The following is a 14150-nucleotide window of genomic DNA, read 5'->3' as shown; positions in this document are numbered from 1 at the left end:
ACTGGGACTGCCCTAGTGTGAAGGACTTGGATGGAGAGGAATTTCTAAATGTGAACAAGGAAGTTTTCTGATTCAATATGTGGGTATACCTACCAGAGAAGGTGTGAATTTTGACCTACTCTTGGGAAATAAGGCAGGGCAGATGACTGCAGTGTCAGTGGGGGAGCACTTTGAGGCCAGCGACTATAATTCAATTAGTTTCAAAATAGTGATGAAAAAGGATCTAAATCGGAGAAAGCCCAATTTTGATGGTATGAGGCAAGAACTTCCAGAAGTTGCCTGGGGGCAGATGTTCGCAGGTCAATGGACGGCTGGAAAATGGGAAGCCTTCAAAAATGAGATAACAAGAGTCCAGAGACAGTATGTTCCTGTTAGAGTGAAAGGCAAGGCTGGTAGGTAGAAGGAATGCTGGGTGACTAGAGAAATTGAGGGTTTGTCAAGAAAAGGGAGGAAGCATATGTAAGGTATAGACCGCGGGGATCGAGTGAATCTCTTTGTCTGACACAACGAGATACAGCTAATAGAATGCTAACCAGAGGTAACATTCAAATTAATTAGGCACAACAAAAAGTTAGCAGGAGCCAGATATGTCACATTGGTCTCCTTCGGGATCCCCGACTAGACTGGCAGTTTCTCTGTTCCAAGACTGTGGGATTGGGTGGAGCTTAATGCAACTTCACATTTCAGAACAAGTCCCTTCACCAGTCAGGATGTTTGCTGACTTCACAATATTCAGCTTTTATCTGTGCATGCTGATGCAGAGCTCGGGCTCAATATGCAGCAGGATCTGGACGAATAACATCTGACCCCCTCAGGTGTGACCACCTCCAACAACAGACAATGTATCTATTGTCCCTTGGCACTCAATGACTTCACCATCACGGAGTCTACAGCGATACAGGTTTTTCCGCTGAGGGGAAAGTGAACTGGATGTGCCTACCCCTGGGTCAGAAGACTGTGTTCGAGTCCCACCTGCTCATTATACATGACACAAATCTCTGAGCAGGTTCATTCAGAAATATCAATAAACAGAGTGGTGACAATTGGAGGGCGGAGGGTGGAAATCCTGCAGCAGATACGTCACCTCCTGACTCCCCAAATCCTGCCCACCATCTACACGCACAAGTCAGGAGAGTGATAGAACGCTCCCCACTTGCCTGGATGGTGCAGCTCCAACAAGATTGAAGATATTTGACACAATCTAAGTCGATTGGCACCGTCTGAAACATTCACCATCCAACCCCAACCCCAACCCCAACCGAAACGCTCAGTGGCAGCTATGTATATCATCCACAAGATACTCTGCGGAAATTCACCAGCAAAGGCAAGAGATTCACATTCCATTCACCTGCTTTTGAACTTGGCTGGTAGGCTGCACCATTCCTGGAAACACTGCAATACCAGGCTGATACACGGAGAGGACAGAGCAAGCCCTTCAGCCATCTCCCTGCTCCAAAAATCCATTTAATACAAACACTCCCACCTTCGGGAAAAGGTAAAAGGGAACATCAAGAGGTTCTTTATCCTCAAAGGTGTCCAGGAGGCGAGAGAGAGGCGGGGAAAACTGTCCCAGCTCCAGGAAAGTATGCAGAACCTGCTCCTGCTGCAGACGATGGGGGTGGATGTCACGGAGGACCTCAAGGAGGTGAAGGGCCAGCAAGCCTCGCTCTTTGCCTCGGAGGCCTCCAGGATAATCTTCCGGTCCAGGGTCCGCTCGGTGGAGCAGGACGAGACGTGCTCACGTTTCTTCTTCCAGACCCCGACCGAGTGTTGCAGACTGGCACATTCAAGGTCCAAGACTACGTGTTGAGGGACGCGCTGAAGCTTGGGGCAGCTGCCGCCAAGGCGCGGTGGGGAAAGACCACCGTGTAAGATCGGCCTGCCTAAAGAAGAACAGGGGGCCCATACAGACGTTTTTTTTGGGCTCTGCTGATGCCTCAGCCAAATATATGTACAAGATTGAAAAATGCACAGACCTGTATATGACAAGGATAAATTCGAATCTGTGTTTGTAAATGTGGACATATGTATGGCATGATCAAATGTACAGACCATCAAATCATTTTATGAATAAAGTATATTTTTGAAATATAAAAAAAAATTCTGTTCTTATCAGTTTAATCGCTGATATCTCCCGAAGGTGGGAGTGTTTGTATTAAATGGATGTTTGGAGCAGGGAGATGGCTTAAGGGCTTGCTCTGTCCTCTCCGTGTATCAGCCTGGTATTGCAGTGTTTCCAGGAACGGTAACTCTGAGGGCCGATGACAGTGGGAACATCCTCCACCCACCCTCGAGCTTCGCAATCGGAGGGAGCAGAGGCTACCTGACATATGCAGGGCAGCCCAAAGTGTGCCGAACCTGCGGGAAGTCGGGACACGTGGCGGTGGATTGCAAAGTGACCATCTGCAGGAACTGCAAACAGGAGGGTCACTTGACAAAGGACTGTCGGGAGGAAAAGAGCTGCAACCTGTGCGGGGAGGCGGGCCACATGTACAAGGCCTGCCCAAGACGAGGAGCCGCCACCTACGCACAGATGGCCGGAGGTGGCAACACGAGCCGCGGACCGACAAAGTCGAACGAGGTACCGCGAATCAGCAAAGGAACGGTACCTGGAGGCACCCAGAAGGAAGGGAAAGTTGTAGAGGAGCAGGCGGCAGACAGCGGGGAGATGCAGCAGCCGACCCAAGCTCCTGCAAGACAGACGGAGGAAATGGAAGAGGAGGGATCAAAGGAGGCAGAGCAGTGGATTATCGTTAAAAACAGGAAAAGGAAACCTCTCGAGGGCCCCAAAGCCACCAAGCGAAGGGGGAAGAGACACCTCCAAGAGGAGGATACAGGCAGCTCCTCCGAGGGTGAGGGCGGGCGCAAGAAGGGTCGCCTCCGGAGGAAGAGGCAGAGCGCCGTGGGGAGAAAGGAGGGCAACACCGCCCAAGAAGGAAAAGACGATCCCTCTGAGGGGATGGGTGAAGGCCTCCCCCTACCCGGTGAGAACCAAGGGGTACCCACCGGCCCACAGCTCCAGGGAACTGGGAGCAGCGTCCCAGTGACAGCCCTGCTGTCAGATGGAGAACGGGGCGATGCGGACCCTGGGTCTGACACGATGACACCAGAGCGGGGAAATGACTCCAGCGTGGAGCCGGACAACTACCTCAGCCCTGGGAAGGTCCAGCAGTTTGCTGTCACCACGGGGATGCACGCAGCTACCCCACTGGAGCAAGACCAGAAGCAAATGGACACTGGTAACCCCGTAAACGGTTAAAATGGGGTTTAAAATTGCCAGCATAAATGTGCGTAGCATCAAAGCGGCTACGCGATGTGTTTCAACGCTGGCCTTCCTGGCCAACGTCAAAGCCGATATCCTGTTTCTGCAGGAGTGTGGGATACCGCACCTCAGCAGTTACAGGAGATGGTCGAGCTTGTGGGCCCACGGGCCGTCAGTGTGGTCGGGGGACAACGATAGCCGCGCCTCCGGCCTGGGTATCCTGTTGCGGGGAGGCAACTTCACCATCTCCGAGGTTAAGGAGGTGGTGGGCGGGCGCCTCCTCGTTGTGGACGTCAAATACAGAAACGCTCCCGTGAGACTAATCAACGTGTACGCCCCAGTGGGTAAGAGTGAACGGTTGGCCGTCCTGCAACAGCTTCCACTGCTGCTGGCTACGTCCAGGCCGGTCATTCTGGCCGGAGACTTCAACTGCATCATTGATGCTGATGGACGATCCGGCGGGGGGGACAGTAAACCGGACGCTACGTCCAGGGCCCTGATGGAAACGGTCAAAGACGCCAAGCTGCACGACGTCTTCAGCGCCCCTGCAGACGGAGCGCAGCGTAGATACACCTGGTCACGGGCAGACGGGTCTATCCGCTCAAGGATAGATTACCTGTTTGTGTCCCGAACGCTCTCGGTCAGATCCACCGACGTCAAGCCGGTGTTCTTCTCTGACCACTGCCTCCTGCTGGCCGACTGTCACCTACAGGACGAACAGCGGGCGGGCAAGGGAACGTGGAAACTGAACACTAAGCTGTTGACCCCGGGAAACATCGAAGAGCTCAAGAGGGATTACGCAGGTTGGAGAACCGTGAAGCCCCTCTTTGAGTCTCCAGCGGACTGGTGGGAAACGGTAAAAGGGAACATCAAGAGGTTCTTTATCCTCAAAGGTGTCCAGGAGGCGAGAGAGAGGCGGGGAAAACTGTCCCAGCTCCAGGAAAGTATGCAGAACCTGCTCCTGCTGCAGACGATGGGGGTGGATGTCACGGAGGACCTCAAGGAGGTGAAGGGCCAGCAAGCCTCGCTCTTTGCCTCGGAGGCCTCCAGGATAATCTTCCGGTCCAGGGTCCGCTCGGTGGAGCAGGACGAGACGTGCTCACGTTTCTTCTTCCAGAAGGTGCACAAAGAGAGCTCCGTGCTCAGCAGCCTGAAGAAAGAAGATGGCTCGGTAACGTCATCTCAGGCTGACGTCATGAGGATCAGCAAATCCTTCTACGCCAGCCTGTATGACTCGAAGCCGACCGACAGCGCGGCCTCCCAGTCGTTCCTGTCCTCTATCACGGAGGTCCTAGATGACGGAACACGAGAGAGGCTGGACCAGCCGCTATCTCTGGATGAACTGACCAAGGCCCTCGAGTCCTTCGAAAAGAATAAAACTCCCGGAAGCGACGGCTTACCGGTCGAGGTTTATTCCGCTCTTTGGGACTTGATCGGCCAGGACCTGCTGGAGGTGTATGTCAGTATGCTCCGGGCAGGTACCATGAGTGAATCCATGAGGAAAGGCATCATCACCCTCGTCTACAAGCGGAAGGGGGAGAGGGAGGAAATTAGAAATTGGAGACCGATCTCACTGTTAAATGCAGACTACAAAATCCTGTCAAAGGTCATCGCCAACCGGGTCAGGTCTGCTCTGGGATCGGTGATCCACCCGGACCAAACCTGTGCTGTACCGGGCAGGAAGATCTCTGAGAGTCTCGCACTCCTCAGGGATACGATCGCCTACGTGCAGGACAGGGGGGTGGACACCTGCCTCATCAGCCTGGACCAGGAGAAAGCCTTTGACAGGATATCGCATACATATATGAGGGATGTCCTCTCCAAAATGGGCTTTGGGGAGGGAATCGGAAATTGGATCAGACTGCTCTACACCAACATTGTCAGTGCAGTCTCAATCAATGGGTGGGAATCAGATAGCTTCCCTGTAAGATCTGGAGTCAGGCAGGGATGCCCCCTCTCACCCGCCTTGTTTGTGTGTTGCATAGAGCCATTTGCCGAATCCATCAGGAAGGATGCGAGCCTGAGAGGGGTGACTATTCCTGGCAGCGGGGGCCTGCAGGTTAAGGCCTCCCTGTACATGGATGACGTCGCTGTTTTCTGCTCGGATCCGCTGTCCGTGCACAGACTCGTGTGCAGCTGCGACCAGTTCGAACGGGCCTCGGGGGCCAAGGTAAACCGAGGCAAGAGCGAGGCCATGCTCTTCGGGAACTGGGCCGACCAATCCTCTATCCCCTTCACCGTCAGGACTGACCACCTGAAGGTGCTGGGTATTTGGTTCGGGGGGGCTGGGGCGTGCGCCAAGACCTGGGAGGAGCGGATCAGAAAGATGAGACAGAAACTAGGCAGATGGGGGCAACGGTCGCTCTCCATCGCGGGAAAAAACCTGGTCATCAGGTGTGAGGTCCTCTCAGTATTGCTATATGTGGCACAGGTCTGGCCTATCCCCAGGACCTGTGCCGCCGCAGTCACCCGGGCCATCTTCCAATTCATTTGGAGATCAAAGATGGACCGGGTCCGAAGAGACTCAATGTACAAAGACCGGTGCAATGGGGGAAAAAACACGCCCAATGCCACCCTCACCCTGATGGCCACCTTTGTGTGTGGCTGCATCAAGCTGTGCGTGGATCCCCGGTACGCAAACACCAAGTGTCACTACGTACTGAGGTTCTACCTGTCCCCGGTGTTGCGAAGGATGGGCCTGGCCTCGCTGCCGCGGAACGCTCCGAGTAGTTGGACCGTTCCGTATCACCTGTCCTTCGTGGAGAAATTTATGAGGAAAAACACCTTTGACCACAAGTCCATCAGGAAGTGGTCAGCACGTAGCGTCCTTGAGACCCTTCGGGAAAAGGAGAGGGCGGATCCTGTCGAGCGGTTCCCTGAGCAGACTGTCAAAGCCATTTGGCAGAATGCCTCATCGCCAGAACTTTCCAACAAGCACCAAGACGTGGCTTGGCTGGTGGTGAGAAGGGCTCTGCCCGTGAGATCCTTTATGCACGCCCGGACTCTCTGCCGCACCGCACGCTGCCCTCGAAGTGGCTGCGGGGGGGACGAGACTGTCACACACCTCCTTCTGGAATGTGCCTATGCAGAGGAAGTCTGGAGAGGAATGCAGTGGTGCTTGTCGAGGTTCGTCCCGAGCAGCGCCGTGACGCGGGACTCCGTGCTCTACGGCCTGTTCCCCGGGACTCACACCGAGACGAACATTAACTGCGCCTGGAGGATCATCAACTCGGTGAAGGACGCTCTCTGGGCGGTCCGAAACCTGTTGATCTTCCAGCTGAAGGAGTTGACCCCGACCGAGTGTTGCAGACTGGCACATTCCAAGGTCCAAGACTACGTGTTGAGGGACGCGCTGAAGCTTGGGGCAGCTGCCGCCAAGGCGCGGTGGGGAAAGACCACCGTGTAAGATCGGCCTGCCGAAAGAAGAACAGGGGGCCCAGACAGACGTTTTTTTTGGGCTCTGCTGATGCCTCAGCCAAATATATGTATATATACAAGATTGAAAAAATGCACAGGATTGTAAAGGACAAGAATAAAGTCGAATCTGTGTTTGTAAATATGGACATATGTATGGCATGATCCAATGTACAGACCATCAAATCATTTATGAATAAAGTATATTTTTGAAATAAAAAAAAAAAATTCTGTTCTTATCGGTTTAATCGCTGATACCTCCCGAAGGTGGGAGTGTTTGTATTAAATGGATTTTTGGAGCAGGGAGATGGCTGAAGGGCTTGCTCTGTCCTCTCCGTGTATCAGCCTGGTATTGCAGTGTTTCCAGGAACGGTGCAGCCTACCAGCCAAGTTCAAAAGCAGGTGAATGGAATGTGAATCTCTTGCCTTTGCTAGTTTGCCGTGTCGATCGCAGCGATCGTTCCATCGATTGTCTTTTCAGTTGCATGAAACTATCATCTTTTGTTGCCAGTTTTCCGTCTTGTGATCCTGCTCTGCAGTTACCCGATGAAGGCGCGGCACGCTGAAAGCCAGGACAGGGTAACCCCGCCCCGGTATCCGCGGCCCAAACGTGCTACAGGGAACATTCTGGAACCAGGGGGCTGCCAGGAAGGTAACTTTGCAATTTAAATGAATGGGTTTGCCCCTATCCGCCGTTTCGGGCTTCTGCGGTCGGTCTTGGAACGTATCCCACCGATGGTACGGCGGTGGGGGGTGTGGGGTGGGGTGGGGCGGGGTGACTGCTGTACTTCCAAATAACCCCGTTGGCCTGTAACCTGGTGTTGTGGGATTTTTCACACTGTCAAATCAGGTTGTGGGATCCCATAACTCAGCCAATGTCAAATGGCTATCAGATCAGCCCCCACAACCCCTTCCCCACCCATCCCCCATCCCCCCCCCCCCCACACCGACGCATCAAATTTATCCGAATATTTTCTTGAACAAGAAAGAAGTGTCTTTGGTCTGTTTCCTGAATAGAGTGAAACCCCCCAGCTCTGTTTGTTTCTTCGCAAACTACTGTACGGAAGCAACCTGCTTTAGCGGCTACGTCTGTACGTAAAGATTATTCACACAGACCATCGCCCGAGGCTGGAACTCACTTCAGCTCCCTGGGGCCACGAGGCAGCCGTACTGAACGATGAGCCACTGTGCCACCCGTACGATTTGGAATGGTTTGTAATCATTTGCGGTGCAAGTAGCAAAATAGTCGTCGGTTTGTCAACTGGATCGGCTTAAAATGTTCTCAGCGATCTGCGGTAACGTGAACGGAGATGTCAAATCGAGCTGCTTGTGGCGATGAGGTGCGCTTGCAGCGTGACGTGTTTACGTCGGGAGATCAGCTCCCTCCCCATTCTACACAGAGAGTCGGATACAAGTGGAGAGGAGATTGAAAGTGGACGATAAAGAAAGGGTGCACGGACGTAATTCACTTTTCACAACGTTTCAGATTGATGTGGAATGCCAAGGAGCGAATCCTGTACGTGTGGGAAACAATGATTCGCTTTTATGGGCAAGCTACACGAACACAAGGGGAGGAAATGAATAGGATCTTTCTGTCAAGGCCAACATTTCTTCTTGCCCATCCCGAGATCACCTTGGCTGTGAGCTGCTCTCTCGAACCGCTGCAGTCCACGTGCTGTCGGTAGCCCCGCGATGCTGTTTGGGCGGGGATTCCAGATTTTGACCCAGTGACACCGGAGGAACAACGATATATTTGCAATTCAGGACAGCGCGTGCCTCGGGGAAGAACTTGCGAACGGTGGTGTTCCCGTGGATCTGCTGCCGTCATCCTTCAAGGCTGTGTCGGCCATGAGTTTGGAAGGTGCTGCCTGTGGAATTCTGGTCAACCTTGTAGACGCCGGGGGAACCACCCTGCCGCTGTCCCCGATCGCCGGGAGAAACCTCTCTGCAGTCGACCTGACGTGCGCTCCCATGGCGGCTCCGGCCCGTGCCATCCGATTGGTCGTCAGCGCGATCTACGCGGCTACGTAACAGATGGACGGAAAACCACGGGGAAAGCACAGCGACGGCTGCAAAGCGATCTTCCGATCTGGTTGGAAATCTCGGAAGGTACGCGGTAAGGGAATAAACGGACTTTGAATATTGTCAAACTGACGGAAAGGATAGTCGGTAAAGGTGACCCCCACCGTTAGAGTATCAATGTGCTATCGCTTCTCGGCCTTTTGGCTCGGAATATGTGTAGTTTCTGTTCTTATCGGTTTAATCGCTGATACCTCCCGAAGGTGGGAGTGTTTGTATTAAATGGATTTTTGGAGCAGGGAGATGGCTGAAGGGCTTGCTCTGTCCTCTCCGTGTATCAGCCTGGTATTGCAGTGTTTCCAGGAACGGTGCAGCCTACCAGCCAAGTTCAAAAGCAGGTGAATGGAATGTGAATCTCTTGCCTTTGCTAGTTTGCCGTGTCGATCGCAGCGATCGTTCCATCGATTGTCTTTTCAGTTGCATGAAACTATCATCTTTTGTTGCCAGTTTTCCGTCTTGTGATCCTGCTCTGCAGTTACCCGATGAAGGCGCGGCACGCTGAAAGCCAGGACAGGGTAACCCCGCCCCGGTATCCGCGGCCCAAACGTGCTACAGGGAACATTCTGGAACCAGGGGGCTGCCAGGAAGGTAACTTTGCAATTTAAATGAATGGGTTTGCCCCTATCCGCCGTTTCGGGCTTCTGCGGTCGGTCTTGGAACGTATCCCACCGATGGTACGGCGGTGGGGGGTGTGGGGTGGGGTGGGGCGGGGTGACTGCTGTACTTCCAAATAACCCCGTTGGGCTGTAACCTGGTGTTGTGGGATTTTTCACACTGTCAAATCAGGTTGTGGGATCCCATAACTCAGCCAATGTCAAATGGCTATCAGATCAGCCCCCACAACCCCTTCCCCACCCATCCCCCATCCCCCCCCCCCCCCACACCGACGCATCAAATTTATCCGAATATTTTCTTGAACAAGAAAGAAGTGTCTTTGGTCTGTTTCCTGAATAGAGTGAAACCCCCCAGCTCTGTTTGTTTCTTCGCAAACTACTGTACGGAAGCAACCTGCTTTAGCGGCTACGTCTGTACGTAAAGATTATTCACACAGACCATCGCCCGAGGCTGGAACTCACTTCAGCTCCCTGGGGCCACGAGGCAGCCGTACTGAACGATGAGCCACTGTGCCACCCGTACGATTTGGAATGGTTTGTAATCATTTGCGGTGCAAGTAGCAAAATAGTCGTCGGTTTGTCAACTGGATCGGCTTAAAATGTTCTCAGCGATCTGCGGTAACGTGAACGGAGATGTCAAATCGAGCTGCTTGTGGCGATGAGGTGCGCTTGCAGCGTGACGTGTTTACGTCGGGAGATCAGCTCCCTCCCCATTCTACACAGAGAGTCGGATACAAGTGGAGAGGAGATTGAAAGTGGACGATAAAGAAAGGGTGCACGGACGTAATTCACTTTTCACAACGTTTCAGATTGATGTGGAATGCCAAGGAGCGAATCCTGTACGTGTGGGAAACAATGATTCGCTTTTATGGGCAAGCTACACGAACACAAGGGGAGGAAATGAATAGGATCTTTCTGTCAAGGCCAACATTTCTTCTTGCCCATCCCGAGATCACCTTGGCTGTGAGCTGCTCTCTCGAACCGCTGCAGTCCACGTGCTGTCGGTAGCCCCGCGATGCTGTTTGGGCGGGGATTCCAGATTTTGACCCAGTGACACCGGAGGAACAACGATATATTTGCAATTCAGGACAGCGCGTGCCTCGGGGAAGAACTTGCGAACGGTGGTGTTCCCGTGGATCTGCTGCCGTCATCCTTCAAGGCTGTGTCGGCCATGAGTTTGGAAGGTGCTGCCTGTGGAATTCTGGTCAACCTTGTAGACGCCGGGGGAACCACCCTGCCGCTGTCCCCGATCGCCGGGAGAAACCTCTCTGCAGTCGACCTGACGTGCGCTCCCATGGCGGCTCCGGCCCGTGCCATCCGATTGGTCGTCAGCGCGATCTACGCGGCTACGTAACAGATGGACGGAAAACCACGGGGAAAGCACAGCGACGGCTGCAAAGCGATCTTCCGATCTGGTTGGAAATCTCGGAAGGTACGCGGTAAGGGAATAAACGGACTTTGAATATTGTCAAACTGACGGAAAGGATAGTCGGTAAAGGTGACCCCCACCGTTAGAGTATCAATGTGCTATCGCTTCTCGGCCTTTTGGCTCGGAATATGTGTAGTTTCTGTGGCTGCGGGGGGGACGAGACTGTCACACACCTCCTTCTGGAATGTGCCTATGCAGAGGAAGTCTGGAGAGGAATGCAGTGGTGCTTGTCGAGGTTCGTCCCGAGCAGCGCCGTGACGCGGGACTCCGTGCTCTACGGCCTGTTCCCCGGGACTCACACCGAGACGAACATTAACTGCGCCTGGAGGATCATCAACTCGGTGAAGGACGCTCTCTGGGCGGTCCGAAACCTGTTGATCTTCCAGCTGAAGGAGTTGACCCCGACCGAGTGTTGCAGACTGGCACATTCCAAGGTCCAAGACTACGTGTTGAGGGACGCGCTGAAGCTTGGGGCAGCTGCCGCCAAGGCGCGGTGGGGAAAGACCACCGTGTAAGATCGGCCTGCCGAAAGAAGAACAGGGGGCCCATACAGACGTTTTTTTTTTTGGGCTCTGCTGATGCCTCAGCCAAATATATGTATATATACAAGATTGAAAAAAATGCACAGGATTGTAAAGGACAAGAATAAAGTCGAATCTGTGTTTGTAAATATGGACATATGTATGGCATGATCCAATGTACAGACCATCAAATCATTTATGAATAAAGTATATTTTTGAAATAAAAAAAAAAAGTTTCTGTTCTTATCGGTTTAATCGCTGATACCTCCCGAAGGTGGGAGTGTTTGTATTAAATGGATTTTTGGAGCAGGGAGATGGCTGAAGGGCTTGCTCTGTCCTCTCCGTGTATCAGCCTGGTATTGCAGTGTTTCCAGGAACGGTGCAGCCTACCAGCCAAGTTCAAAAGCAGGTGAATGGAATGTGAATCTCTTGCCTTTGCTAGTTTGCCGTGTCGATCGCAGCGATCGTTCCATCGATTGTCTTTTCAGTTGCATGAAACTATCATCTTTTGTTGCCAGTTTTCCGTCTTGTGATCCTGCTCTGCAGTTACCCGATGAAGGCGCGGCACGCTGAAAGCCAGGACAGGGTAACCCCGCCCCGGTATCCGCGGCCCAAACGTGCTACAGGGAACATTCTGGAACCAGGGGGCTGCCAGGAAGGTAACTTTGCAATTTAAATGAATGGGTTTGCCCCTATCCGCCGTTTCGGGCTTCTGCGGTCGGTCTTGGAACGTATCCCACCGATGGTACGGCGGTGGGGGGTGTGGGGTGGGGTGGGGCGGGGTGACTGCTGTACTTCCAAATAACCCCGTTGGGCTGTAACCTGGTGTTGTGGGATTTTTCACACTGTCAAATCAGGTTGTGGGATCCCATAACTCAGCCAATGTCAAATGGCTATCAGATCAGCCCCCACAACCCCTTCCCCACCCATCCCCCATCCCCCCCCCCCCCCACACCGACGCATCAAATTTATCCGAATATTTTCTTGAACAAGAAAGAAGTGTCTTTGGTCTGTTTCCTGAATAGAGTGAAACCCCCCAGCTCTGTTTGTTTCTTCGCAAACTACTGTACGGAAGCAACCTGCTTTAGCGGCTACGTCTGTACGTAAAGATTATTCACACAGACCATCGCCCGAGGCTGGAACTCACTTCAGCTCCCTGGGGCCACGAGGCAGCCGTACTGAACGATGAGCCACTGTGCCACCCGTACGATTTGGAATGGTTTGTAATCATTTGCGGTGCAAGTAGCAAAATAGTCGTCGGTTTGTCAACTGGATCGGCTTAAAATGTTCTCAGCGATCTGCGGTAACGTGAACGGAGATGTCAAATCGAGCTGCTTGTGGCGATGAGGTGCGCTTGCAGCGTGACGTGTTTACGTCGGGAGATCAGCTCCCTCCCCATTCTACACAGAGAGTCGGATACAAGTGGAGAGGAGATTGAAAGTGGACGATAAAGAAAGGGTGCACGGACGTAATTCACTTTTCACAACGTTTCAGATTGATGTGGAATGCCAAGGAGCGAATCCTGTACGTGTGGGAAACAATGATTCGCTTTTATGGGCAAGCTACACGAACACAAGGGGAGGAAATGAATAGGATCTTTCTGTCAAGGCCAACATTTCTTCTTGCCCATCCCGAGATCACCTTGGCTGTGAGCTGCTCTCTCGAACCGCTGCAGTCCACGTGCTGTCGGTAGCCCCGCGATGCTGTTTGGGCGGGGATTCCAGATTTTGACCCAGTGACACCGGAGGAACAACGATATATTTGCAATTCAGGACAGCGCGTGCCTCGGGGAAGAACTTGCGAACGGTGGTGTTCCCGTGGATCTGCTGCCGTCATCCTTCAAGGCTGTGTCGGCCATGAGTTTGGAAGGTGCTGCCTGTGGAATTCTGGTCAACCTTGTAGACGCCGGGGGAACCACCCTGCCGCTGTCCCCGATCGCCGGGAGAAACCTCTCTGCAGTCGACCTGACGTGCGCTCCCATGGCGGCTCCGGCCCGTGCCATCCGATTGGTCGTCAGCGCGATCTACGCGGCTACGTAACAGATGGACGGAAAACCACGGGGAAAGCACAGCGACGGCTGCAAAGCGATCTTCCGATCTGGTTGGAAATCTCGGAAGGTACGCGGTAAGGGAATAAACGGACTTTGAATATTGTCAAACTGACGGAAAGGATAGTCGGTAAAGGTGACCCCCACCGTTAGAGTATCAATGTGCTATCGCTTCTCGGCCTTTTGGCTCGGAATATGTGTAGTTTCTGTTCTTATCGGTTTAATCGCTGATACCTCCCGAAGGTGGGAGTGTTTGTATTAAATGGATTTTTGGAGCAGGGAGATGGCTGAAGGGCTTGCTCTGTCCTCTCCGTGTATCAGCCTGGTATTGCAGTGTTTCCAGGAACGGTGCAGCCTACCAGCCAAGTTCAAAAGCAGGTGAATGGAATGTGAATCTCTTGCCTTTGCTAGTTTGCCGTGTCGATCGCAGCGATCGTTCCATCGATTGTCTTTTCAGTTGCATGAAACTATCATCTTTTGTTGCCAGTTTTCCGTCTTGTGATCCTGCTCTGCAGTTACCCGATGAAGGCGCGGCACGCTGAAAGCCAGGACAGGGTAACCCCGCCCCGGTATCCGCGGCCCAAACGTGCTACAGGGAACATTCTGGAACCAGGGGGCTGCCAGGAAGGTAACTTTGCAATTTAAATGAATGGGTTTGCCCCTATCCGCCGTTTCGGGCTTCTGCGGTCGGTCTTGGAACGTATCCCACCGATGGAACGGCGGTGGGGGGTGTGGGGTGGGGTGGGGCGGGGTGACTGCTGTACTTCCAAATAACCCCGTTGGG

The 14150-nt window shown here is 53.2% G+C and overlaps 2 non-coding genes and 4 pseudogenes across 2 annotated transcripts; 5 read left to right on the top strand and 1 right to left on the bottom strand.

The window, feature by feature from the left end:
- Positions 1 to 1367: 1367 nt before the first annotated feature.
- On the bottom strand, positions 1368 to 1548 carry LOC140489494 (U2 spliceosomal RNA; annotated as a pseudogene).
- A 529-nt stretch (positions 1549 to 2077) lies between these two features.
- On the top strand, positions 2078 to 2256 carry LOC140489492 (U2 spliceosomal RNA; annotated as a pseudogene).
- A 4623-nt stretch (positions 2257 to 6879) lies between these two features.
- LOC140489490 (U2 spliceosomal RNA) lies at positions 6880 to 7059 on the top strand (annotated as a pseudogene).
- Positions 7060 to 8882: 1823 nt separating this feature from the next.
- LOC140489487 (U2 spliceosomal RNA) lies at positions 8883 to 9074 on the top strand. The gene has a single exon (XR_011963171.1). It is a non-coding gene; the product is annotated as a U2 spliceosomal RNA (small nuclear RNA).
- Positions 9075 to 11528: 2454 nt separating this feature from the next.
- LOC140489489 (U2 spliceosomal RNA) lies at positions 11529 to 11709 on the top strand (annotated as a pseudogene).
- Positions 11710 to 13533: 1824 nt separating this feature from the next.
- Positions 13534 to 13725, top strand: LOC140489485 (U2 spliceosomal RNA). The gene has a single exon (XR_011963169.1). It is a non-coding gene; the product is annotated as a U2 spliceosomal RNA (small nuclear RNA).
- Positions 13726 to 14150: the final 425 nt, after the last annotated feature.

The sequence above is a fragment of the Chiloscyllium punctatum genome, chromosome 18 (assembly GCF_047496795.1).
Source record: "Chiloscyllium punctatum isolate Juve2018m chromosome 18, sChiPun1.3, whole genome shotgun sequence".
In the NCBI taxonomy this organism is placed as follows: Eukaryota; Metazoa; Chordata; class Chondrichthyes; order Orectolobiformes; family Hemiscylliidae; genus Chiloscyllium; species Chiloscyllium punctatum.
Note: the sequence above shows the minus strand (reverse complement) of the source record. Positions and strands in the feature narration are given on the sequence as shown.